General features: G+C 44.8%; 1 long non-coding RNA gene across 1 annotated transcript; it reads left to right on the top strand.

The window, feature by feature from the left end:
* Positions 1-3: 3 nt before the first annotated feature.
* On the top strand, positions 4-16,074 carry LOC115456505. Its single transcript, XR_003939885.1, has 3 exons — positions 4-14; positions 12,080-12,084; positions 15,972-16,074. It is a non-coding gene; the product is annotated as an uncharacterized LOC115456505 (long non-coding RNA).
* Positions 16,075-27,987: the final 11,913 nt, after the last annotated feature.

Below are 27,987 nucleotides of genomic sequence, written 5' to 3'. Positions count from 1 at the left end.
TTAAGGAGCAGTTGGTGATCAACAGTGTCAGACTCACAGAAACAGAAGCCTGCGCGACCGCGTTGCTGATCTGTAAGGGCAGGCTTCTACATGGAATGTTGCTAGTGGAATAGCAACATTAGCATTCCATGTAGAATCTCAAATAGTAGCAACAGAATCTCAAACAGTAGCCAACATTCCATCTAGAATCTCAAATAGGGAAAGGGAACTGGGACTTGATATACCGCCTTTCTGAGGTTTTTGCAACACATTCAAAGCGTTTTATTTATTTATTTATTTATTTATTTTATTGCATTTGTATCCCACATTTTCCCACCTAATTGCAGGCTCAATGTGGTTTACAGAGTCCTATTATGGCATTGTCATTCCAGGATGTCAAATACAATTAATGATGTAGAAAGAATAAGTAGGGAAAAAAGAGAGTATTTAGGGTGAGTGTAGAAGATGGACTGTCGTATTGGGGTGGGTTGGAGAAGTGGTTTAGTAAGGTTATGGGTTCTCTTTGTAGGCCTTGTTGAAGCGATAAGCCTTCAGAGATTTACGGAAGTTGGTAATTTCGTCAATAGTTTTCAAGTCAGTAGTTAGTGCATTCCACAACGGCGTATATTCATATATATTCAGGTACTTATTTTGTACCAGGGGCAATGGAGGGGTTAAGTGACTTGCCCAGAGTCACAAGGAGCTGCAGTGGGAATTGAACTCAGTTCCCCAGGATCAAAGTCCACTGCACTAACCACTAGGCTACTCCTCCACTCATTCCACCAATAAGAGCCAACCTCATCAGTGATGTCACAATGGCTTGATTGCCCGATACAGTTCCCAGGATCAAAGTCCACTGCACTAACCACTAGGCTACTCCTCCACTCATTCCACCAATAAGAGCCAACCTCATCAGTGATGTCACAATGGCTTGATTGCCCAATACTTGGCTCACTTCTGATATTGTGATGTCATAAGGGAAAGGGAAATGGGACTTGATATACCGCCAGGGGGGAAAGGGAAATGGGACTTGATATACCGGCTTTCTGAGGTTTTTGCAACTACATTCAAAGCGGTTTACATATATTCAGGTACTTATTTTGTACCAGGGGCAATGGAGGGTTAAGTGACTTGCCCAGAGTCAAGGAGCTGCAGCAGGAATTGAATTCAGTTCCTCAGGATCAGAGTCCACTGCACTAACCACTAGGCTACTCCTCCACTCATTCCACCAATAAGAGCCAACCTCATCAGTGATGTCACAATGGCTTGATTGCCTGATACTTGGCTCACTTCTGATATTGTGATGTCATAACGGAAAGGGGGGAAGGGAAATGGGACTTGATATACTGCCTTTTTGTGGTTTTTGTAACATGATTTATATAATATATACAGGAACTTATTTTGTACCAGGGGCAATGGAGGGTTAAGTGACTTGCCCAAGGTCACAAGGAGCTGCAGTGGGAATCAAACCCAGTTCCCCAGGATCAGAGTCCACTGCACTAACCACTAGGCTACTCCTCTGCAGCATGAGCATGCAAATGTCTGCTAATGTTATGTAGATGATAAATATAATAATGATAAGCAATTTACGAATGCCACTGTATTTTTCTTTCTGTAGCTAAATCAGTTCTACCTCAATTGAACAACACTGTCAGGCCACCTCTCAGGAATTCAAGTGTCTGCAATATGACGTGACTCTTCTCCTTGCATTCCTCAAGCCTCTTGGAGCCACCATGCATGCATATTTTCAAAGTCCAGTATTCATTCACAGGCAAGTGCAGAGCAGGTTACAGTTTTCCAAACAATAGCTACGTGGTCTTTACATGGATGATCTGTGGTTTGAAAAGTACATCAGGAGTAATGATAATACCTGAGTAAGTAGCAGTTTAATGTGATTAATTAGTGTTTCTGAAAACTTCCCACCTCAGCTCTGCAACAAGCACACACAGGCTTCCTGGTCTCTATACTTCAGTTCAGTTGACTTAAGAAGTGTTTCTAGAAGTGTGGTTAGGTCAGGAGAGGAAAACAGAACCTGCGCATGAAAGTTGCAAACGTCGGCAGGCTATTTTCCACACATACCTTTTCCAAGATGTCCACAAAGACATCAGGTACAAAGTAAGGAATTAGCTGCAAGAATACAAAGTAAAAATATTCAGGTAGACTGAAACCACACGGACTGGTGGGAAAGAGGTGGCTATTCTGGTAGAACAGTGGAAATAGAGAGCTAAGAAAAGGACCTTAAGAAGGTATTTTCATACTCCACAGTAGAATATCTACTAAGAGCACAATGAGTGAGACTCTACTGAAGTGTATGAGACCAGTGATAGGAACAATGTGTGAGACTCTATTGAAGTGTATGAGACTAGTGATGAGAATGAGTGAGACTCTATTGAAGTATGAGACCAGTGATGGGAACAATGAGTGAGATTCTACTGAAGTATAAGAGATCAGTGATGGGAACAATGAGTGAGACTCTACTGAAGTATATTAGACCAGTGATGGGAACAATGAGTGAGGCTCTACTGAAATTGATGAGACCAGTGATGAGAATGAGTGAGACTCTACTGGTGTGTGAGACCAGTGATGGGAACAATGAGTGAGACTCTACTGAAGTGTATGAGACCAGTGATGAGAATGAGTGAGACTCTACTGAAGTATGAGACCAGTGATGGGAACAATGAGTGAGACTCTACTGAAGTGTGATAGACCAGTGATGGGAACAATGAGTGAGACTCTACAGAAGTGTATGAGACCAGTGTTGGGAACAATGAGTGAGACTCTACTGAAGTGTATGAGACTAATGATGAGAATGAGTGAGACTCTATTGAAGTATGAGACCAGTGATGGTAAAAATGAGTGAGATTCTACTGAAGTATAAGAGACCAGTGATGGGAACAATGGGTGAGACTCTACTGAAGTGTATGAGACCAGTGATGAGAATGAGTGAGATTCTACTGAAGTATGTGAGACCAGTGATGGGAACAATGAGTGAGACTCTACTGGTGTGTGAGACCAGTGATGGGAACAATGAGTGAGACTCTACTGAAGTGTGAGAGACCAGTGATGGGAACAATGAGTGAGACTCTACTGAAGTGTGAGAGACCAGTGATGGGAACAATGAGTGAGACTCTACTGAAGTATAAGAGACCAGTGATGGGAACAATGAGTGAGGCTCTACTGAAGTGTGTGAGACCAGTGATGGGAACAATGAGTGAGGCTCTACTGAAGTGTGTGAGACCAGTGATGGGAACAATGAGTGAGACTCTACTGATATACGCAATCAAACTTTCTCTATTGCGGGAGTGAACTTATGGAACCAACTGCCTGGTTATTTAAGACTTTGTCCTAGTAAGCAACAGTTTAAGAAACATTTGAAGACTTTTTATTTTGCAAATGATTTTTATGGAAGACTGATTTGATCTCATTTACTCTTGCAGTTCTCCATGTAGTACTTTTTGAATGATAGTTATTGTATTATATTGTCTTGTTATTTTTTAAAATTATTTTATCAATGTTTTATTGTAACCTGCTTTGATATTAAAGTGGGATATAAATCTGAAAAAAAAATCGGTGATGGGAATGAGTGAAAATCTATTGAACTGTATGAGGCCAATGATGGGAGGAATGACTGAGAGGTTTGCCAAAGTGCTTGAGGCCATGGGCTACATTAAAAGAAGATCTGAGGTCCATCAATGGCAGCCATTTCATTATCTTCTCCCTGGATATGGTGATTCATGAAAAGATGAAAAGCACTGTTGCATCTTCAGTCAATCAGTTCCTCCGATAAACATGTCCCATAATCTTTGAGATTTATTTAATACTGTAGCCACACGCAGGGGCTGTTATGGATTTTGGATGAGTACATGTTTGTGGCTCCAGCTTCATGGGGGTCCCAATGCTAAGTCCTTCTAAGTGTTCATATTAGCACCCATAAGCTCTTACAGTTCCCCCTCCTCCACATGGCCCTGTCCCTCCCCTAGACAGGAGCGGAGCAACACTTCTCACCTGTATCTGCTTCCTTCTCTTTCAGCTTCACTCACTGTGATGATTGTGTGCTTTGTGTGCATTGGGGGTGGGGAGAGATGAAAATATTGCAGGGTTAGGAAGGGCCATACTTCCCTAGGATCAGCCCTGGTCACAGGTGAAATATTTCTCAATCTCACAACTCCTTGAGGGAAAAACCTCTTTCTCTAAAGCTGATGAAGTCTTTCCCCCTTTTCCCAGTTGAGCAGGTTATGTAGATAAGACCCTTCTCCACCACCTTTTGTAAGACTTTCCATTTATTAGGGTGAATGAATTGCTCTTCTTTTAGCTCCCAAAATGATTGTCTCAACAGCTGGCTGCTTGTTGCCAGGTGTGGATAAGGGCATCGCCACTGTTGCACTGAGGCGTGCCGCCCTGTCAAACATAAGGAGCTATGGCAGGGATCCAGGAACGTCAATCAGGTCACATATCCTAATGAATAAGTCTGCCTTTTCCTTGCATTCCAATACCGAGCTGGGCATTTACACTTTTGGGACTGTAAGATGCCAAAACTCAGCCTCCTTATTAACGAGATTGGTTGTGGGTGAAGCAACAATCTTGGCAAGAAGCTACCCTCTAGCTATTTCTAAAGAAGGGGGATGGGGGGGGGTGAGAGATAATCTGCTACCTTAATTTGCTTGTTAAGCAGAAGGTAAATGGGAGGCGTCTGAGCTAGTGCAGGCACATGCCTGCAAGAATGTAGTCAAGCCAAGGAAATGCATACCTGTATCATAACATTTACCAGATGGCTCCAGGTTACTGGGGACAGACTGAGCCAGTCCAGGCTTTACTTCAGTTCACCTAGGCCCCTGCGGTCCTTAATTTGGAAGTCCAGCTCTCCAGACTTAATGAGATACAACCAGTCTGGGATCAGCATGGCACTAGTGATCTGAAACCGCCTCGCCTTGCCCCCCCCACCCTCCTCGCCTCGCCCCCTCACAAACAAATACCTTTGCTGGCGGGGGTCCCCAACCCCTGCCAGCCGAAGCCTTCTCCAGCGCGGTCTCTGGCGCAGTTGCGTTCGCTGCCCTCCCCCTGCTCATCTTTCTTCTTGCTCCTCCTGTGCACGATGACACTAGTTGGGGCCATGGGGGCATGGGCCCCCACAGACTTAGCTCTGGCCCCCTCTACTTTTGACCCCCCCCCCTCCGGCCACCGACCCTCCCCTGCCGCCGCCGCCAGGTACCTTTGTAGGACGTCAGGAGTCAGGACTCACAGAAACAGATCAGCGAACGCGCCGGAGACCGGCGCTGAAGAGAACTTCGGCTGGCGGGGGTTGGGGACAAAAATGTGCCCCTCACCTCGTGCTGTGGACCCCCTCTCCCGCCGAGGTCTGGCTACGCCCCCGGCTCACAGTTCCTTGATGGAAAACAAATTGGAGGAAGACGTGAGGTTTCCTCTACCCTGATGCTAATGAAGCCATCCAGGCTGCATTTTGTAATTTATTTTTCCATTGGGCACAATAATACTTCATCTCCACCGCTGAGCCCTTGGTCCAGTGTATGTTGGAATAAACAGCGCTGCATACGGTCATGAAGGAGGCATGTTGAATACTTGAATACCAGTCTGTACAGTCAGTCTCATCAACAATCAAGAGAAGAGAACAAGACAGACAGAAGTATTGCAAGATGCAGTGATAATTCCTAGGCATGTAGAGACCTGGACATAGATAAACAGGAGAATAGATTGACAGACAGATTCCCATTTCAACACCTCTTCGTCATCTAATTGATATGTCCTGGGGGGGGGGGGGGGGGGGGGAATTACGGTTCATTCCAGCAACAAGGTGGGAAACAGAACCTAAGACTTAATCCTAGCAGTTGGAAGGCTGGGTTGGGGAGCAGAGGAAGCATCCTGAGCCTGGTTGTGTTACCTTAGTATAAACAGCGCCCGCCCGGCCGGGCATGACCTGCCCAAGGATTCGGCCTCTGCAGCCCAGTCCCAGCCTTAGAGGAAGCACATCTCTACCTCTCACGGACATGCCCTGCGGGGTGTTTGGGGAGAATGAAATAACAGTCTCCCAGTGAGTAAAAGGAAAGGCAGGTGGAGATTAAGGTTTTAAGTGAGAAAACTGGTTTGTCCCCTTGACCTCAGGAGGTAAAAAGGCTGTTGTGACACTGGAGCTGAGACAGGGGGATCTGATCGCTTACCTTCAGGGGGTGATTCTTGAAACCAGCCAGCACAAGCAGAGCTTTTGATGGACATTGCAGCTCTAATCCTTTCTTATCTTCACTGGCTTTTCCGCTGGTGAAGCACCTTGGCTTCTTCTCTTCCTTCTCTGCCTGTCCTTTCTCAGGTTTCTGCTTTATTGGAGCAGTGCCATTGCCCTAAATCCATGTCTTAAAGAGCAAGGTAAAACCACAGATCTGAGAGAGGATGGACAAGGTCTAGCTCAGTGAGGTCAATTTTCAGTATAACGTCTTGGGACATAAGTAATGCCACACTGGGAAAAGACCAAGGGTCCATCGAGCCCAGCATCCTGTCCACGACAGCGGCCAATCCAGGCCAAGGGCACCTGGCGAGCTTCCCAAACGTACAAACATTCTATACATGCTATTCCTGGAATTGTGGATTTTTCCCAAGTCCATTTAGTAGCGGTTTATGGACTTGTCCTTTAGGAAACTGTCTAACCCCTTTTTAAACTCTGCCAAGCTAACCGCCTTCACCACGTTCTTCGGCAACGAATTCCAGAGTTTAATTACGCGTTGGGTGAAGAAAAATTTTCTCCAATTTGTTTTAAATTTACTACACTGTAGTTTCATCGCATGTCCCCTAGTCCTAGTATTTTTGGAAAGCGTGAACAGACGCTTCACATCCACCTGTTCCACTCCACTCCACTAATTGGAAACATCTAATCAAGAGGTTTCAAATTATTCCTACATTCATCAGCATTAAGGGGGTAATTCTACCACAAGGATCCTATACATAGGTGCCCAGAGAGGTGCCTGTTTTAAAAAGGAAGGTAGGCATCTACCAGCCTGACCAGGTATATAATTTAGGTGTGAACACACATATGTAGTATTAGATCGTACTTCATGCAATGAGTTTATCTTGCAGGGCCGAATGGATGGCCTGTACAGGTCTTTATCTGCCGTCATCTACTATGTTACTGTCGAAGCTCAATTTGGAAAGAGAAAAAACATTTAAAAAGTGGCATAAAGCAGCATTTGCACATTTTACTTGCCAAAACGTTCAAATCACTATTTTTGAAACCCCATTTTCTAAATGTTTCTCGAAGCAGTTCATCCACCATGTGTTCAAATCACAAGGGGGCATGTTAAGGGTGGGATTTGGGTGTTCCTAACACGCGGATGTTTTTTCTGCCATAATGTCCAGGACTAAAACGAAGACGTTTTTAGCTAGACATGATTTAATAATGACTAAGTCACTAAAAAGTGTCCTAAATGACTGGATGACCACTGAAGAAATAAAGGAATGACCCCCTCCCACCCCTCAAAGATGTGAAAGAAACAGTACATACCAGCCTCTATGACAGTCTCAGATGTTTGGCCAGTCCTATTAGAGCCGCAAGCAGGTCCCTGGAGCAGTGGCGTTCCTAGGGGGGCTGGTACCCGGGGCGGATCGCCGATTCGCCTCGCCCCACGGGTGCAGCGCCCCCCCGATGCAGCGCGGACCCCCCCCGGTGAAAGGACCCCCCCGCGAAGGAACACCCCCCCCCCCCGCCGGGTGCACGCCGCCATGCTTCTTCTCTGCCCCGGAACAGGAAGTAACCTGTTCCGGGGCAGAGAAGAAGCATGGAACAACGGAGGGCAGGTGCACGCGGCACCCCCCCCGGCGGCCTGCACCCGGGGCGGACCGCCCCCACTGCCCCCCCTAGGAACGCCACTGCCCTGGAGTAGCCTAGTGGTCAGTGCAGTGTAGAGAAGGGGACCCAGGTTCATAATCACTCTGTTACACTTGTGGTGGAAAGTGTGAGCCCTCCAAAACCCACCAAAAGCCTACTGTACCCACATATAAGTGACCCCTGCAGCCATAAGGGCTATTGTAGTGGTGGACAGTTGGGTACAGTAGTTTTTTTGCTGGGATTTGGAGGGCTCATCATACAATATAAGGAGGTAATGGTGAGATGCGTACCTGGGACCTTTTATGTCAAGTCCACTGCAGCACCCCCTAGGGTGCCCCACTGCTCTGCTGGGACGGTCGCCGCATCTAAAAAAAAGATATAGTGGAATTAGAAAAGGTGCAGAGAAAGGCGACGAAAATGATAAAGGGGATGAGACGACTTCCCTATGAGGAAAGGCTAAAGCGGCTAGGGCTCTTCAGCTTGGAGAAAAAGCAGCTGAGGGGAGATATGATAGAGGTCTATAAAATAATGAGTGGAGTTGAACGGGTAGACGTGAAGCGTCTGTTTACGCTTTCCAAAAATACTAGGACTAGGGGGCATGCGATAAAGCTACAATGTAATAAATTTTAAAACGAATCAGAGAAAATGTTTCTTCACTCAACGTGTAGTTAAACTCTGGAATTCGTTGCCAGAGAATGTGGTAAAGGTGGTTAGCTTAGCGGAGTTTAAAAAAGGTTTGGACGGCTTCCTAGAGGAAAAAGTCCATAGACCGTTATTAAATGGGGAAAATCCACTATTTCTGGAATAAGCAGTATAAAATGTTTTGTACTTTTTTAGGATTTTGCCAGGTGTTTGTGACCTGGATTGGCCACTGTTGGAAACAGGATGCTGGGCTTGATGGACCTTTGGTCTTTTCCGGTATGGCAATACTTATGTACTTATGTCTGTGTGGCCAGTCTACTAAGAATACCAGTCCCCCATACATCCCAATGGCTTGATTTTGTGCGTTTTCCACTTGGTCATTTTTTTTTTCCTGAAAATGCTTCAAAAGGATAGACGCACTGAGTACAGCAATACCTAGCAAATGGCCATTTTCAAAACAAAAAAGACAAACATTTTGCTGTTTCAAAATCACTATATTATTTTGAGCAAAACGTCCAAAGTCGGATTTAAACGTCACATCGAAAATGCCCCTGTATTTTACTTCAGCTGGCCATTGAGCTAGTATAAGCGCTGGTGACAATTGTCGAAGATACACAGGTAGGGGGAATCCAGTAAAGGTCCCCCAAAGTTGTACGTGCAAGTTTGGCCCATGGATCCCAGATCCATGTGTAAGTTAATTAGTCAGACACTAACGATCAATAATTTATGTTAACAAGCACTTCATTGGCAGTAATTAGAAGTTGCCCATGGAATTACCTGGAAGAAGTGGTCTGATTCCGGGTCTGTCCTTCACTGTTCCTGCGTGCTTCCCAGGACCTGGATGATTGCATTAGCGTGATATTGCGTTAATGCAATCATCTGGGTCCTGACTCCCAGTACGGACAGGAACAGGAGAGGACAGACCGTGGGAACAGGCAAGCAGGAAGTGGCTTGCCGGTGCCCCCCCCCCCTTTTGGAGGCAAAGACAGAAAGGTAAGGGGGCGAGTGGGTGGGAGCGGCGTTACAAGAGTGGGGGGGGGGGGGGGGCGGCTTGCAGCAGTCTGGTTCTGCCCCAGACCTGGCTATGTCTCTCAGCGGCCCTGGGTATCTACCCCACATCTTTCTCAGTGAAGACTGAAGCAAAGAATTCATTTTGTCTCTCCGCTGTGGCCTTGTCCTCCCTGAGTGCCCCCTTTACTCTTCAATCATCTAATGGCCCAGTTGATTCTCTTGCATTGAATGTACCTGAAAAGTTTTTACTGTGTTTTTGTCTCTAAGGTAAACTTCATTTCAAAATCTCTCTTTTTACTTCCTTATCAGCACTTTGTATCTAATTTGCCATTCCTTATGCTGTTTCCTATTATCCTCAGTCAGATCCTTCTACTTTCTGAAAGATGTTTTTTTTTAAGCTCTATTAGCTGCCTCACCTCTCTTTTAAACCATGCTGGGTCTCGTTTGACCACCTTTCCACCTTTTTTAATACATGCTGGCTACCAGTACAATACAGGGCTAAATTTAAAACTCTATGTCTGATCTTCAAGGCCCTCAAAGGAAATGGCCCTCAGTACATGAAGAATGATGCTCCGCACACCGCCAAGGACACTAAGGTCCTCTCAAGGACTATCACTAATCACACCCTCTCCAAAAGACATTACACGATGTGATACCTGCAAGTGAGTCTTCTCCGGAATAGCCCCCACACTCTGGAATGCATTGCCTGAAAGGCTGCGCTTAACACAAGACTACCTCTACTTCAGGAAGCAGGTGAAAGCTTGGCTCTTCAACCAAGCCTTTAACGGAAGAAGTAACTAACTTGTTAGTCTCACTCACACACAAGGGGTGAGTCGGGCTACACGTACTGCAGTAGGACATGTTTATCCACTCCTACCCTAGCTGAGATAATATTTAATCACCTCTCTGACAGTTATGTGCAACTTTCTTTAAATCAGTCACCTTACTTTCTAACTCTTCCTACTTTCTTACCTTTCTCTATGTTCCATCTTTGCTTTACCCTTCGCTATCAATTATAATGTTCTATTACGTATTGTGTTGACATTGTAAATAGTATACTATGCCATACTTTGTATTGTTTTTGAATATTTTTACTGTTGTAATTGTCTAATGCTCATGTTTGATTTATTCTTACTGTACACTGCCTTGAGTGAATTCCTTCCAAAAGGCAGTAAATAAATCCTAATAAATAAATAAATAAATAAATCTGGTTTGGGCTTCCAGGATGGCATTTTCTTGAATGTCCACACTTTGATGTAAATTTTAACCTTTGCATCTGCTCTCCTTAGTCTTTTTTTTTTTTTTTGGACCATTTTCCTCATTTTATTTTAGTCTGCTTTTTGAAAGTTAAATACTAGTGGACTAGCCCCCCCCCCCCCCCCCCCCCCCCCCCCCCCCGTTTACTAAACTGCGTTAGTGGCTGCCACGCAGCAGTGCCGACACAGCCCATTCAGAGTGAATGAACTGTATCGGGATTAGCACACAGCAGCCGGGGGCAGATTTTCTATATATACTCACTCCAATTATGAAACCAAATTTGATTATGTTATGATCACTTTTGCCAACTGGCCCCAATACTGTTACCTCTTCAACCACATCCTGTGTTCCACGAATGACTAGGGCTAGAATTGCTCCCACTCTTGTCAGTTCCTGAACCAGCTGCTCCATGAAACAGTCATTTATTTCATATAGGAACTTTACCTCCTAGTAAACCTCGATATTTTATTTATTCAGTCAATATTGGGGTCATTGAAATCACGTCAGACAATGGCCATAAAATAAAGAGAAGGGGAAGATGAAAAGTTGCCAAACTGTTAATATAAAAAAAAAAATCTAACTTGCTGACCTGAACATGTATACCTTGGAGAAAAGGAGAAACAAGGTGACATGATACAGGCGTTCAAATATTTGAAAGGTGTTAATCCGCAAATGAACCTTTTTCGGAGACGGGAAGGCGGTAGAACCAGAGGACATGAATTGAGGTTGAAGGGGGGCACTCAGGACTAATGTCAGGAAGTATTTTTTCAGGGAGAGGGTGGTGGATACATGGAATGCCCTCCCGCGGGAGGTGGTGGAGATGAAAACAGTAATGGAATTCAAACATGTGTGGGATAAACGCAAAGGAATCCTATTTAGAAGGAATGGATCCATGGAATCTTAGCGGAGATTAGGTGGCGACCAGTGGCGTAGCCAGACTGCCAATTTTGGGTGGGCCTGAACCCAAAGTGGGTGGGCACAAAATTTTCTCTCTACCCCCCTCCGCCAGCAAAATTTAGTCACACTAATCAGATGCATTTATCACACAGGGCTAAAGTGCTGCTTTTCAGTGCATCAGGTTTCAGAAAATAATGTATTTAATAGCCTAACACCCTTTTCAATGAGCTTGGACCGTAAGGTCTTTATCTGCCGTCATTTACTATGTTGTATAACGGCCTACGCGTCTGCAGCTCATGTGAAATCAGCATTACCAGCCGGCTAGCGCCTGTGCCTGGTGGTAATTCTGAGTTTGGTGCACCAAAAACACACGGTACAAAACAATTTTCTATTTTCCACCACGGGGGCGTTCCCAGAGGAAATCGTCAGATGGCGTTCGCTGGATGGAGACCGTAAATAGACAAGCACAGGTTTTCATTTTACTGCACGTCCATTTTCCAGCCCAACTCCCCCCCCCCCTTTTTTTTTCCAGATGTGCTGAAGAAATGGTTTAGTGGGCATCTAATACACATGCCCACACTACTTCAGGCCACTTGTTGGCATGACTTTGTAAAAGGACCTCTGGGTTAAATTAGGTCAGCAAAAGTGACCTGTAGTGGTAGCTTCATGGTACTACCACTAGGGGTCAGGATCCTAATGGTAGTACCTTGAGATTAGGGCTAGAGGTTGCTGCTGCCATTTTGAACCTAGAGCTGGCACAGGAAGGAGTGATTGGAGATTACTTCTGCCCGCTCTACCCTAGACCACCAGAACATCTTTAAGGTAGGAGGGGTGGAGGTGAGTGAAGCAGAAGGGGGGGGGGGTCTTTCGGAGGGGATTCACTGGGTAAATCTCCGTTCACTGGGTAAATCTCTCTTATCTGCACCCTACTCCTCCACTGCTAACTCCAGACTCTGTTCCTTTTATCTTGCTGTACCATATGCCTGGAATAGACTTCCTGAGCCGCTACGTCAAGCTCCATCTCTGACCGTCTTCAAATCTAAGCTAAAAGCCCACCTTTTTGCAGTGGCGTAGCAAGGGGGGCGGTGGGGGCGGTCCGCCCCGGGTGCACGCCGCTGGGCTCCGAGTTTGCTAACTTCGCTGCAGCTCCCTCTGCCCCGGAACAGGTTACTTCCTGTTCTGGGGCAGAGGGAGCTGCAGCGAACGAGCGAAGTTAGCGAACTCGGAGCCCACAGGTGCGTGCCGCGGCCCCCCCCCCCCCCCCAGCGGCGTGCACCCGGGCGGGGTATCATTTCGCCGGGGGAGGGGAAGGTGTCATTTCGCAGGGGGGCGTGCTGCACCCGGGGCGGCGCATCGGCGATCTGCCCCGGGTGCCATCCAGGCTAGGAACGCCACTGCCTTTTTGATGCTGCTTTTAACTCCTAACCCTTATTCACTTGTGCAGAACTCTTATTTTATCATCCTCACTTTAATATTCCCTTATTTCTTGTTTGTCCTGTTTGTCTGTCCTAATTAGATTGTAAGCTCTGTCGAGCAGGGACTGTCTCTTCATGTTCAAGTGTATAGCGCTGCATACGTCCAGTAGCGCTATATAAATGATAAGTAGTAGTAGTAGTAGTATTGAGGGGGGGGGGGGTGAATGTGCTGTCATTATCTCCCATGTCACCAACAGATTTAATAGTCCCCGATTTATTCCTCAATGCTTTTTCTCCAAACCGTTCAATGACTTCTCAAAATTGTCACAAAATCTTAACATGTCTCCTATAGATGTTTCAAATTTCGCCTCAGAGGTGCTTAATTGTCCAATGATAAGTTTTTGTCAATTAATTTTAGCACCAAATTCCTCATCGGTTTCTACATAATTTTTTAGAGGTATTTAAAGCACTTAGCTTAAATATGCTCCAACTGGGGGCTCAACGCTGTCCGACATGCATGTTTCGCCACCAGGCTGAGTCAAGGACTTCCCCCTTATGCCGCAACTAGCGCCACCTCAACTCAATTATTTCCGGGATTACCCCTGTCATGGGATTATCTCCCATGTCAGCATTAACGGCGTTAGTAATTTTAATCACTGTTAATGCTTGCTCTGCAATCACGAACGCTGATGGTGATTAAACACTAATACACATATGTTCCATAAGTCCAATATTTACTATTAGATTGGTTTCTGTGAGACCAGCATCCTGAGGGTTAATGAGATAAAATATCATAAAATCAAGAAGATAGTTTTATTTACTATGCACCTTCTCAGATCCATGTGATAAAAAACTGACAAGGCTGTAATAATAAGTACATAAGTAATGCCACACTGGGAAAAGACTAAGGGTCCATCGAGCCCAGCATCTTGTCCACGACAGCGGCCAATCCAGGCCAAGGGCACCTGGCGAGCTTCCCAAACGTACAAACATTCTATACAATCAAGCCATTGTGACATCACTAATGAGGTTGGCTCTTATTGGTGGAATGAGCCACTATGACATCACAATAGGTTAAATCACTGCTCTATGTATTAAAAGTGAGCCAAGTAGAGGACATAAGTACATAAGTAATGCCACACTGGGAAAAGACCAAGGGTCCATCGAGCCCAGCATCCTGTCCACGACAGCGGCCAATCCAGGTCAAGGGCACCTGGCGAGCTTCCCAAACGTACAAACATTCTATACATGTTATTCCCGGAATTGTGGATTTTTCCCAAGTCCATTTAGTAGCGGTTTATGGACTTGTCCTTTAGGAAACCGTCTAACCCCTTTTTAAACTCTGCTAAGCTAACCGCCGTTTCTAGAATAAATTATAAAACAATATCTAAAAAGTTTTTACCAAACAAATAGGGATGGTGTTACCAAATCTTTAGATAGCTTGGCAAAATTCTTATGTAGTTGTCAATATGAGAATAGCCAACAAGCGAATCTATTCTAACAGAATGTAGGATTTCAAAAAATGTGGGGAGTCGGTGTGTGGGGAGTCGGATATGGATTTTTTCCTGTCTGGCAAACATACTTTGTTTATTTTGTTCACTTTTGTATTTTGTGGTCCTGGTCCAGCATTGGTCCTTTTTTAATTATTTTTTTAATTATTTTTGTTTTTTCATTTTGTTTGGCATCGAACAGCGTTTGTCTACCGTAATATGTTTTTTTCTGCTGTGTTCCCTGGCCTTTAAATTACTCAAGGAACACAGCTTGCGGGTTAACCGGCCATTTTTTACACAGCTTGTCAGTTGTGTTTACGTGCTGGGATAGACGCACAAACGGCCGTAAAGCGTATAAAAGACGCTGACTTTTTGCGGCGCTTCGTGCAGCAGCCCCGTTTTGAGCTGTGAGCCAGGCCGCTAAGTAGTAAGTGGGTGGTCGTTCAGTTCTTTTAAAACAGTTTTGTAGGGTAGGTGGGACATTCAACGTTCACTCATGACGTGTTTTTTTTTTTTTAGGACATCACTATTTGCTATTTGAACAGTGACCCTCAATGGGGCGTCCTTTCCCCTGAAGAAACCCCACCAGCGAAATGGGTCCGTTGGGCGGGGAGGCTCATTCCTGATGCTGCTTCAAGCTAAGTGGTTTTTTTTGCATTTGATGTCTTGAAAGTTTTGATTGACGCAGTGGAGGCAGCATTTTCTTCATAAAAATTTCCTTAAAAAATATTTTTCCACACCAAGGGAGGAGGTGGGGTTATGACCGATGATTGAAGTATGGTGATTCTCTATGAGTAATTTCAGCAATTTGGCTGATTGTCACCCGTCTGAGGGTCTTTTCCCCCCCTTCCATTCATTTTTTGATATCCTACCTTCTGTTAGAATAGATTCACTTATTGGCTATTGTTGTATTTCACAAACCAAAGCGGAGTTTTCCCCTTTTGTGCTTGTTGTCTATATGAGCAAATAGGAAAAGAGCCTTGAACAAAATGTTCGCCAGAGAAAGCACCAACATTTGTAGACATCGCAAAGCTACAGTTGGCGATAATATCGAAATTGTCAATCTCAATTTTGATTTCTTTTCAACTTAAATAAAATTGCTGCTGTCATCGAGCTTGGTATTAATTATTAAAATTAAGTAAGGTGGAAAAGATCTGGGAAATAAAACAAAAATGTAAAAGTGTAAAAACAAAAATTCAAAAATGTTGCTTTGTTTTCTAGGAGTGAAATGTTATTGAGTAATAAACAGGAGAAGCAGCGCGTCAGTATCATACCCTGAATATCAGCTTATTATTATGTGCTGGACATCTGTAAATAAATCAGTGAGTGTGGGATCCATGAGACTGTGATACTGGGGAGAGTTCAGCTTAGTGGCAGTGAGTGCGGGATACATTCAGGGCAGATCTCAGGCAGGGGTGACAGAGGTGGTTGCACAGGGCCTTGCGCTCCTAGGGGCTCCGCATATCTGGCACGTCTGTCCGTCTGTCTCGGAACACCTCCCTGCTCCGTACCTTAATGTGCAGCCACATTTCAGTAGAGAGCGTCAGGCAACAGCAGCGATTTCCATATCCCGTCAGCTGCTGAGCCCAGAGCCTCCTCTCTGCTGCGTCCCACCCCCTTTTGATGTCACTTCCTGCTTCCACAAGGGCGGGATGCAGCAGCAAGGAAGCTCTGGGCTTGGCAGCTGACAGGATATGAAACTTTTTGCCACTGTCTGCTGCTCTCTACTGAAACATGGTGGATGCATATCAAGGTATGGGGTGGGGTGGGGTTCCTTTTAAGCTGATAAATTATGGCTTATGGTGGCGGCAGAAGCGGAGCCAGGTTGACGGTACGGGGGGAGCGAAAGCAGCGTGAGAGTGGACTTCCGCCGGTCCACATTTTCAAAATAGGCACCGGCACAACTCCGTTTGGGGGAGCGGCCGCTCCCCTGGTGCCCCCCTAGCTACGCCACTGGGTGGTAGGCAGGGGTGGGCATTGGGGGCCCACTGAACTGGTCTGCACAGGGCCCCGCAATTGCTAAGACCAGCCCTGGATCTATGTGATACTGGGGAGAGCTCAGCCTGGTGGCAGCGAGTGTGGGATCCATGAGGTTTGATACTGGTGATCACATTAGGATCCTATAGTATGAGGTCAGGTATTTGTAGAATAATATTAGTGAGAATGAAATTTCTGTGTGTGATGCAGCTCAAGTGCTGTGCTGAGTTGCCTCTTTAAGCCTGTTCCACTGCACTGAATGTGAAACCACAATCAGAATCTTGGAATCCGCGAGGAGGCGCGTCTTCTGCAGCGAACACACAGCTCTCATACGATTTATTCCACCACACTGACTCATCCCTGTTGTTGATACTAATGGTTAATGGCGACTGGGCATTGGACTGCCACCCTGCTGCGATCAAATTCCGTGATGGCACATTGCCCAAAGGCCATTCCCCAGGTATCCAGGATGAGGGAGCTCCGCTGGTTAAAGGGATAGGGATTAATCCTCAGCCTATGGACCCCCTGGTTCAGCTCCTTAAGAATTACCTGCCGTTGGGAGCTCTGCAGAGACAGAGAGACACAAAGGAGAAGAGTGACCTCTCGACTCCCTGCAAATCCTGAATTAATGAATCACAGACCTCATGAACAGACTGTTTTATTTTTTGGTTGAGAAAATCAGAGGGATTAGTGCCTGTGGGAAGAGTGAAACATAAAATAAGGGTCTCGGCTTTCGGCTGCAGTAGAAACTCAGACAACACATTCGTTTTGTGCTGAACTTTCCCACCAGAGATCGCATCCTGAATGCCAGGGCGCTGCGGATGAAGTAATCCAACCTGGATCAGTCAGGAACTCACTCCTGCAGGCCCAAAGAGCAGGTCACAGACTTCTCAACTAGCAGAAGCTATATCAGCACCGTGGATGTACAAATACAGACATTCAGATGCAGGGGTTCAGCCTCGGAGCCAGTTCAAGAGACCGTGGTGCCCTAAGCCAACTTTTGGTTTGGCACCCTATCATTGGCGCGCCCCTCCATTGGCACACACACCCTCAGGCCTTCCTTTCCCCCACCACCGGCCTACCTTTAAATGCAATTTCCCCCTACTCAATACTGACGGCATTTCACCTAACGCTACCTGCATCAGCCCCGATGTCTTCCCTCTGCTGCGCCCCTGTGGAAACAGGAAGTTATGTCAAAGGAGGAGCCGGGGTGTGGTAGAAGGAAGATGCTGGGGCTGATGTGGGTTGTGTTAGGTGAAACATTGTCTTCGTTTGGGAGGGGTAATCTGCCTTTAAAGGTAGACGAGGGAAAGTGGCCTAAGACAGAAAGAAGGGGATTACCGGCTCTTCTTTTTTCCCTGCACACACAATGCCCGCCAGGTAAGCTCTGGGTCAGCTTAACCTATAGGGCCAGTGACATCGCAGCCTCTGGCATTTGGCCCCCAACATCTCCAGCACCCTGAGCCAGAGCCTCACCTGGTCCATAGAGTAAGGTGGCCCTGTTCAGCCTGGTGGCAGTGAGTGTGGGATCTTCAGCTTGGAGAAAAGGTGGCTGAGGGTGTAGGAGTGGACAAGCGAACACTGTACACGGCCTGCAGCCATCACTAGACTGGCAGGACAACCCCAAGCTCTGTGCATACTACCTATGGACTTTGCTCTTTGCACACAACTTATGGACTTTGCCTTCTTTGTGGCATACTTTATATTTGGATGTTTACTGAACATTTGCATCTTCTTGTATTGTGCCTTAACCATCAACTGTAAGCCCCTGATAGCTAGATAGATAACTGATTGAGACAAGATATGATAGAGGTCTATAAAATAATGAGTGGAGTTGAACGGGTAGATGTGAAACGTCTGTTCACGCTTTCCAAAAATACTAGGACTAGGGGGCATGTGATGAAGGTACAATGTAGTAAATTTAAAATGAATCGGAGGAACTTTTTTCTTCACTCATGTAATTAAACTCTGGAATTTGTTGCCAGAGAATGTGGTAAAGGCGGTTAGCTTAGCGGAGTTTTAAAAAGGTTTGGACGGCTTCCTAAAGGAAAAGTCCATAGACTGTTATTAAATGGACTTGGGGAAAATCCACTATTTCTAGGATAAGCAGTATAAAATGTTTTGTACTTTTTTGGGATCTTGCCGGTTATTTGTGACCTGGATTGGCCACTGTTGGAAACAGGATGCTGGGCTCGATGGACCTTTGGTCTTTCCCAGTATGGCAATACTTACATACTTATGTACTTATCCATGAGGTTGTGATACTGGAGAGATCTTAGCTTGGTGACAATGAGACACACTCATTGGCAAAATATGTGCCATCAAATCACTTTTCCACTAGTTTTTTAAAAATATTTTTATAAGAGGCCACTTACGTGCAGAAAAAACTAGAATACTGCCAGTTACAGGCCTTTCTGTCACCTAAAACTAGGCATCTCTTTCCAGGATTTTTGTTTAAAAATGGTTATATGTTCGGCAACGCACAGACTGTGTAGCTGCTTTTTACCTTTTGGGTTCTTTCTGTTTCAAATGTGGCTGAATCTGGCCCCTTTCCAAGTCCCGTCACCTTTCAGAAAGACATCATACAACAGGGGCTTGAGTTGATGAAAGCGATCAGGACATGTTAGTTTGGAGGTATCGCGGGGCTATGTTCTCGCTGCCTGCATTAATGAAAAGTCGGTGCATGAGTTCACTTCCAGTCCTTGCACTAATTATTAAAAGGGAAGTGTGTGATGACATTCACGTTAAAAATGGTCAAAGGAAGAAAGCTTTCTGTAGAGTTCTCTTTGAAAAGTATTAGTGTAGATTTTGAAATGCAATTTCTGTGCAACTTTTCCTTCTTTGACTTAAACAGCTGCCTGGAAACACCTCCTCTCAACGCAACGCAACGTAATGTAGAAGAAGACATCAAGGGGAGTTAATTTTAAGACAGCCGTTTTGGAAATCACCCCTTTTAGACCTTTTCAAAAGTTCACCCTTTCTAGGCACTATTGAAGAGCCTTTGCATATGCTGTGATGGTTTATGGACTATCACGATTTTCCTAGTCAGTTTTGGACTTGCGGGTTCCAGTCATCTTGTCTTCAAGTTGACGCAAGTCCAAAACAGACCAGTTGCGTAGCCAGAGGTGGGCCTGGGTGGTCAGGCCCACCCAAGAGTAGCACACGTTTAGCGGTAGCTGGTGGGGATCCCAAAATCCACCAGCTGAAGAGTTCCCCCTGATGGTAACGAAAATGCTACTCTCCATGATACTGGCACCTGCACATGCTCAGTTTTCAGTGCATGCCTGTTGCAGACTGCCATGGTGGAAAGAAGTGTTTTCCCGCCAGTGGAGATATTTTTTTTTTTGGGGGGGGGGGGGGGGGGGGGAGAACACTTGGTGCCCACCCACTTCTTGCCCAGGCCCACCCAAAATCTGTTGTCTGGCTACGCCCCTGAAACAGATTAGGAAAATCCCAGATGCAGGACTCTCTTGGGCCTTTCTTCCTGTAAAATATCAGGCCCTCCATTTCTTCTCACTGAATTCTATTTATCAGCCTTTCCACCTCACCCCTACTGTCCCCACTCCCCACTGTCTTTCCAGTGTCCACTAATAAGTACATAAGTACATAAGTAATGCCATACTGGGAAAAGATCAAAGGTCCATCGAGCCCAGCATCCCGTCCCCGACAGTGGCCAATCCAGGTCAAGGGCACCTGGCCAGCTACCCAAACGTACAAACATTTTATACATGTTATTCCCAAAATTGTCGATTTTTCCCAAGTCTATTTAGTACTGGTCTATGGACTTGTCCTTTAGGAAACTGTCCAACCCCTTTTAAAACTCTGCCAAGCTAACCGCCTTTACTACATTCTCCTGCAAGGAATTCCAGAGTTTAATTACGCGTTGTGGTAAAGAAAACTTTTCTCCTATTTGTTTTAAATTTACTACACTGTAGTTTCATTGCATGCCCCCTAGTCCTAGTATTTTTGGAAAGCGTGAACAGACGCTTCACATCCACCCGTTCCACTCCACTCATTATTTTATATAACTCTATCATGTCTCCCCTCAGCCGTCTCTTCTCCAAGCTGAAAAGCCCTAGCCTCCTTAGTCTTTCTTCATAGGGATATAGATGATATTGATGGCTGAGTCAAGGGTCTACTTGATTTGTTTGTCTGCCACTTAACAGTTTTACCAGCCTCAGTTGCAGGACTCTCTGCCCCGATACATATTGGGTTTCGAGACAGTTGGAAGCTGCAAGACTCCCAAATATATATTTTTTAGTATTACAGGCATTTTAGACATGCAGAAGCATCAATGACTCTGTCAGTTGTGTCCTGTGAACTTCTATTCATGACCTGCTGAGACTTCACATAAAGGGGATACAAAGTGACAAGTGCTGCTGACCTCTGTGACTCTCCGAAAGACCTCAAGGAGATTATCTTAATAGGATCTTCCTCTCTAGATGCTTCCATTCACCTCCCATACACAGGGTCTCTATCCACCTTTTAGGAGGATCTTCTCATCAGCGTTGAGCTGCTCCTTCTGGTTTCCCAGGGACAAAGCTGTTCCCTTTAATTTTTGTTTGTAGATACCAAGAATGTAACGGGCTCAGGCTGCTGATCAGTAACTCAAAAAGCGGGTATTTGCACCCACGGATAAGACTTCCTTTGCTCCTCACTCACTATCTTTGAACAGGGTATAATGAAATCACAGTCAAATGATGTCAGGAAGGACATTTTCACTGCATTCTGGAGCAATTTCTGTGTTTGAGCAGTTTGCGCCATGTTGGAAAATACTGTTGAAGACAGAATAATTACTTCGAATTGTTTCTGACGCACGCTCTGCTCTCTGTTCCTTGATTAGAACATGATACCTCTTGTTCCCTCTCTTTCACTCTGGTGATGCAGATCATATGTTCTCTGTCTCTCTCTCTCTCTCTTCTCCACTTCCGCACCGGGCCCTCTGCATTATGATACACTGCTCGTTCTCTCTCTCTCTCCTGGATGGGGCATAATACCCTGTTCTCTCTCCCTCTCTAAGTGATGGACTGCTCTCCCTCTCCTGGATGGGGAATGCATGGTACCCTTCTCTGGCTCGCTCTCTCTTTCTCCTGGATTTTGCAGGCCAGCCTGTTTTGTGAGCTTTCTTCCTTTTTCTCTTTCTGAGTGCATCAGGCTACCCTGCTCTGTTTCTCCTGGGTACTACTGCAGGGCACCCTATCTCTCTCTTCTGGGTGGGGATGGTACCCTGCTCACTCTCTCTCTCTCTCTGAGAGGCCATCCTGCTCTGTTTCTCCTGGGTTCTTCAGGGTTCCTGGATTTCTACTGCTGTTTCCCTCTTCAATGTTCCTTCTTTGGCGCTGAAGCACATCTGGGTGGTCAATGGACAAGAAAACTCCCAAGGACACCTTGTTGAGTAGTCAAAGAATCAGTAGTATACAGCAACCTTGTTGCTCCAGCTGCCCGGGACTGGTCTGGCTTATTTATTTTATTTCATATAAATATTTATATACCACATGCACATGAAAAATACAACCAAACAATGGAAGTGGTTCACAACAATACATAAAACAATATCTTACATTATTATCTCCCTAAATTTCTTTCATTGTTTGCAATGTAGGATGGATATTCAATGTGCACGATCGTGATTCTAGCCATATAAGATGAATGCAGAGCATATTTGAACAAGAAAGTGATCATCTCCATTCTTTCACTGCTGGTGGCATTCTTTAGAGTGATGGTGGACTCTTTAGGGATAGTGATCTCGTAAACTTTTCTGGAAATCATGGAAATCACATGGGGGAGGGGGTAGCTTTGATCCTCAGTTCTTCTTTACCTTTTGATAGTCCATTCATCTTCTGAATGGATTTGATCAAGATGGACCCAGTCTTCATTGATCAATCCTTTCATAGTCAAGTATTCCACACTATGTTACTATTCTTGACTTCTGTAACGAGTAGAAGCTTTTTCGGACTACTAGTCTCTAGTCTGAGGAACATGGCAACTTTATTTGGTAACTGATGAAATCAAACATTGATCAGTTGAACCTTTAAGGTTCCATCATCTAAATTTATTTAACACATTTATAACCTGCCCATTCAAACATCTGAGCAGGGTACAAAAACACTCATAAAAATAAACACACTCCCTGCCAAAAAGAATCAACAACTCTCTCCCATCAGTCAAAAGCTTTACAAGACAACAGAGTCTTCAACTGTTTCTTAAACTGAGAGACAGAAGAGATGCAATGCATAGCAAGATGAAGGGAATTCCACAAGTGGGAACCCACAACGGCAAAACTCACTCCCAAATTTCTTCCAAATGTACTTGATGAAATGAGGGGACAACCAGTAAGTCTAAATCTTGGAAGCTCAAAGCTCTTGAAGACCAACATGTTTGCAAGCTATGGAGCAAGGCCAAAGGAGCATCATCACGAAATGCCCGAAAAACTAACAACAGAAGCTTAATGGCAACCAACATAACAGTTTCATCTGAGGCATAATATGAGCCTCCCTGCTAACACCTGTGAGAAGCCATGCTGCGGAGTTGAGTGCTACCTGCAATGCTCTTAGTGTCAAATCAAAATCCTTGAAAGACTCACAGAAACTGAGGAACACATCACATTCCTCAGTGCCTTTGTCATGATAACCAAGGGAAGATCCTTCTAGGATATTTCTTTCCTGTAGATCCCTTCCCTGGCATGTCTTCAGAGTATCAGGATCTTTCTGATATGGGGTTGCAACCTCAACTCAAACAGGCTACCGAGTCCTGGTTTTGCTCTACTGGATACTTCGAGATGTAATACTATTTATCTTAGGGAAATCAGAATTGAAACTCTAGGAATGCAATGGGGCGAAACCAGGACTAGATGAGACTATCTGGCTGGAATTGTGTCTGGTGGCAACCCTATGCATCATATTGAGCAATTGTGCCACCTTCTGGTGTAGGTGTGCCAGTGCAGGCATTCCAGATGCTCAAACTTCAGGCTCTTCTACATCCTTAAAGATCTGCTATGATCCCCCTGCCTCTGAGACACCTTTCCTGCACAGCAGGCTATAGGGTCCACTGTCAGAAGCATGAAGCCCGCTGGTCCCACCCATATTGCCTTATTGTCCTTCTTATTCAGAGTAAACCCCATCATGGCTCCCTGGACCTGCTGGGTTTCAAAGTTCTATCAGTTCAAGTCAAGCCATAATGAAAGGTAGAACTTCTGAACTTTTCTCTGTTTCTGTATTAATGGTAAGGCAATGGTGGGGGTGATGGCAGGAGGCATATTTCTAAAATTAATCTTAATGGGAAATTCCTCCCTTGTAAATGAAAAGGAAGGACAGCATTGGAAATGCAATTATGATTAATATAATTAAAGCATTATACATAATATTATATTAGTAATGATTTAACTAATGGTCCCACAGATGACGCTCAGCCACCCAAAGTAGGGAAGAGAGGACAACACTGACGTTTGGTGTCTAGGGGTGACAGAAATGTAAAACCAGTCCCAACATCCCATGGCCCTCTGTGACCATGGGAGAGTCACAGAGGGCTCAGAGCATTTTTCTGCATCTCGGTCACTGACCCTGTGTGATCCTGGGGAAGTCACTTTCTCTCTCTGTGCCTCAGTCAACTGACTCTCTGTGTGTCCCTGGGGAAGTCACTTTCTCTCCCTGTGCCTCAGCCACTGACTCTCTGTGTGACCCTGGGGAGTCACTTTCTCTCCCTGTGTAAACCTTGAGGAGTCACTGACCCTCTGTATGATCCTGGAGAGTCACTTTCTCTCCCTGTGCCTCAGTCACTGACTCTCTGTGTGACTCTGGGGGAGTCACTGACTCTCTGTGTGACCCTGGGAGAGTCACTTTCTCTCTCTGTGCCTCAGTCACTGACACTCTGTGTGTGACCCTGGGGGAGTCACTTTCTCTCTCTGTGCCTCAGTCACTGACTCTCTGTGTGACTCTGGGGGAGTCACTTTCTCTCCCTGTGCCTCAGTCACTGACTCTCTGTATGACTCTGGGGGAGTCACTGACTCTCTGTGTGACCCTGGGGGAGTCACTTTCTCTCTCTGTGCCTCAGTCACTGACTCTCTGTGAATTTAAGGGAGTCACTTTCTCTGCCTGCATCTCAGTCACTGTCTCTCTGCATGAGCTGGAGGTGTCACTTTTTCTTCTTATATCTTACCATCTAATTCTGTAGCTGCCTGGCTAAATCCCTTTGGGTGCTAGAGGGAATTAGCTGCAATTGAAGTCTCCTGGTTGAGGCTCATTCTCATTGAAGAAATAGTAGAGAACCAAAGAGAAAACTTGAACAGACTTGACTACCTTCATTGACTTTACTGTAACCTCACATTAACGCAGCTAAGAAGTTAAACAAGACGAAGTCACAGAGGTTTCACCACAATCTAAGATGACAATCATGACCTCCAATGTCAGTTTGAGGGATAAGGAAATGTGTGTATAATATGAGCTGAGTGTAAGAGATGGAAAGGACCAGCACAGAGTTGTAGGATTGTAGATATTGAGGCTCTATTGATTGTAGCATTAGATATCTGGACTTCAACTGAACCTATGTTAAACAGATCTAAATGAGCAAATAAAATTTTGGGACAGTCTATTTCTAAGGTAGTAAAGCTCTGGAACACATATTTCCTCCTAAGGTCCACTGATCCCTGGGGGTTGTTGGAGACTCGGATGACATGAGGCACGTGTGATTTCGTGTGTGTTGACTTAGCCCTGGGGGAGTCTCTCTGCCTGCGAAGGATGAACCATGCAAAACCACAGCACCGAAGCCCTGACACGTCTCTGATTCATGGACTACAGCTCTCTAAGGGCAAGTTGATGCTTATCAAGGTTGCTGCCAATGGTGTACAAGCCAGTAAATTTATGGCAATGTTGGCGCCAATACCCCGTGTAGGGTAATGCTCTGTAGGCTTGATTGGTTTCTAATTCTTTGCCACGAATACATAACTAGAAACACATCCGAATCAACACGAACATATCTAAATCTGCACTACCCAAGCTGCAAAGGACTCAAATACAAATCAACTTACGCGTCCAGTTTTTCCTACATAAGCACACAACTGTGGATCGGCCTTGAAAACTACGAACGACCACCTAAACGTCCGGAAAACACTAAAATCTGACCTGTTTAAAAAGGTATACCCTATCGATCCAACATAAATGCCTGATCTCTGCAACACAACAAAACTAAAGAACGTAATGGACATAACACAACTCTTCCATTGTACGATTCCCTAGTGTGGCTGTGCCACATGAACTTGATCTTAACACAACATCACCCTGTATTTGTTCACACCGGAGCCTGCAAAGGCCTCTCTGGTACTATGTAAGCCACATTGAACCTACAAATAGGTGGGAAAATGTGGGATATAAATGTAACAAATAAATAAATAAAAAGCTCCTGGCTTTCGCTGTAATGGGCCCCCCAGCTGATGTTAAGAGCTTGGATGATGTAAGGACCAGTGATGTTGTATGTTTGTATTATTGCTTCTTTTCTTGGTCTAAGAACTCTTAGCATTGCTTAGATGTAGAGACCAGTGATGTAATGATTGTTTATATAGCTAATCATTGTGTGTATATATTTTATTTATTTATTGCACTTGTATCCCACATTTTCCCACCTATTTGCAGGCTCAATGTGGCTTACATGACCTGTTATGGCATCGCCGTACCAGGGTAAAGAGTACAATTGGTGTTACAAAGAGATCAAGGCAAGCAAGAGGATCTGGTCAAGCAGTTATAGAAAGAGACATTCTGAATAAAGGTGTGTGTTGTAGTTAGTTATGGGTTATCGTAGTAGGCCTTGTTGAAGAGATAGGTTTTCAGAGATTTGTGGAAGTTACTTTATTCGTTGATCGATTTCAAGTGAGTTGGTAGTGCGTTCCATATCTGCGTACTCATGTAGGAAAAGCTGGTCGTGTGTGTTAGTTTGTATTTCAATCCTTTACAGCTGGGGAAGTGTAGGTTAAGAAAGGAGTGAGAAGATCTTTTGGCGTTTCTGGGTGGGAGGTCCACTAGGTCTAGCACGTATGTCGTGGCATCTCCGTAAATGATTTTATGAACAATTGTGCAGATCTTGAACTCGATACGCTCTAAGTGGGAGCCAGTGTAATTTCTTTCTTAGGGGTTTTGCACTTTCATATTTTGTTTTTCCAAATATGAGTCTGGCTACAGTATTCTGGGCTGTTTGAAGTTTCTTGATGGTCTGTTCTTTACAGCTAGCAAAGAGTGCATTGCAATAGTCCAGATGGCTTAGTACTATTGACTGTACCAGGTTCCGAAAAATGGCTCTCGGGGAAAAAAGGTTTTACTCTTTTGAGCTTCCACATGGAGTGGAACATTTTCTTAGTTGTATTCTTCACGTGGTTTTCAAGTGTGAGGTTTCGATAGATGGTGACTCCCAGAATTTACAAATTGTTTGAGACGGGGAGGGAAAGGTTTGGAGTGGTTATGGTGGTGTATTTATTTATGTTGTGTTGTGAGGTGAGTGTAAGACATTGTGTTTTTTCTGCGTTGAGTTTTAGCTGAAATGCATCCGCCCAGGAGTGCATGATTTGGAAGCTTTGGTTGATTTCATTGGTGATTTCCTTTAGGTCATGTTTGAACGGGATGTAAATCGTGACATCGTCTGCATATATGTATGGGTTGAGATTTTGATTGTCTAATAGCTTGGCTAGGGGTATCATCATTAGGTTAAAGAAGTTTGGTGAGAAGGGGGATCCTTGGGGAACTCCGCATTCGGGTATCCATGGTGCTGATGTTGCCGCGTTAGTTGTTACTTGGTATGATCTTGTTGTTAGGAATCCTCGAAACCATTTAAGAACGTTGCCTCCAACTTCAAAGTATTCCAGGATGTGTAATAATATTCCATGGTTGACCATGTCGAAGGCACTGAACATGTCAAATTGTAGGAGAAGTATATTATTGCCAGTTGCAATAGTTTGTTTAAATTTATTTATCAAAGTTACTAGTACTGTTTCTGTGCTGTAGTTCGATCGATATCCTGATTGAGAATTGTGTAGAATTGAGTGTTTATTTAGGTGGTTAGTGAGCTGTTTCGTTACTACGCCTTCCATAAGTTTAGTTGTCAACAGGATAGATGCTACTGGGCGATAGCTGGTTAAGTCACTTGTACTTTTCTTTGCGTCTTTAGTTAAAGGAGTAAGTAGAATATTTCCTTTATCCTTTGGGAAGAGACCGTTTTGTAGCATATAATTTAGGTTACTCGAGAGTTCTGTTATGAATTGTTGAGGGGCAGATCTTATAAGATTATTAGGACAGATGTCTAGTTTGCATTGCGATTTGGCGTATCTTTTGAGTGATTGAGAGATGTTTTCGATCGATAGTGAGTCAAAGTTGGTCCATGATCGGTCTGCTGGGTATTTCCCATTTATTGGATCTAGACACTCAAGGAGGTTGACGTAATCAATTGTGATGCTGGGTATCGTAGTTCGTAGTTTTATAATTTTCTCTTTGAAGTAATTCACAAGGTTGTTTGC

The sequence above is a fragment of the Microcaecilia unicolor genome, chromosome 13 (genome assembly GCF_901765095.1).
Source record: "Microcaecilia unicolor chromosome 13, aMicUni1.1, whole genome shotgun sequence".
Taxonomy (NCBI): Eukaryota; Metazoa; Chordata; class Amphibia; order Gymnophiona; family Siphonopidae; genus Microcaecilia; species Microcaecilia unicolor.
Note: the sequence above shows the minus strand (reverse complement) of the source record. Positions and strands in the feature narration are given on the sequence as shown.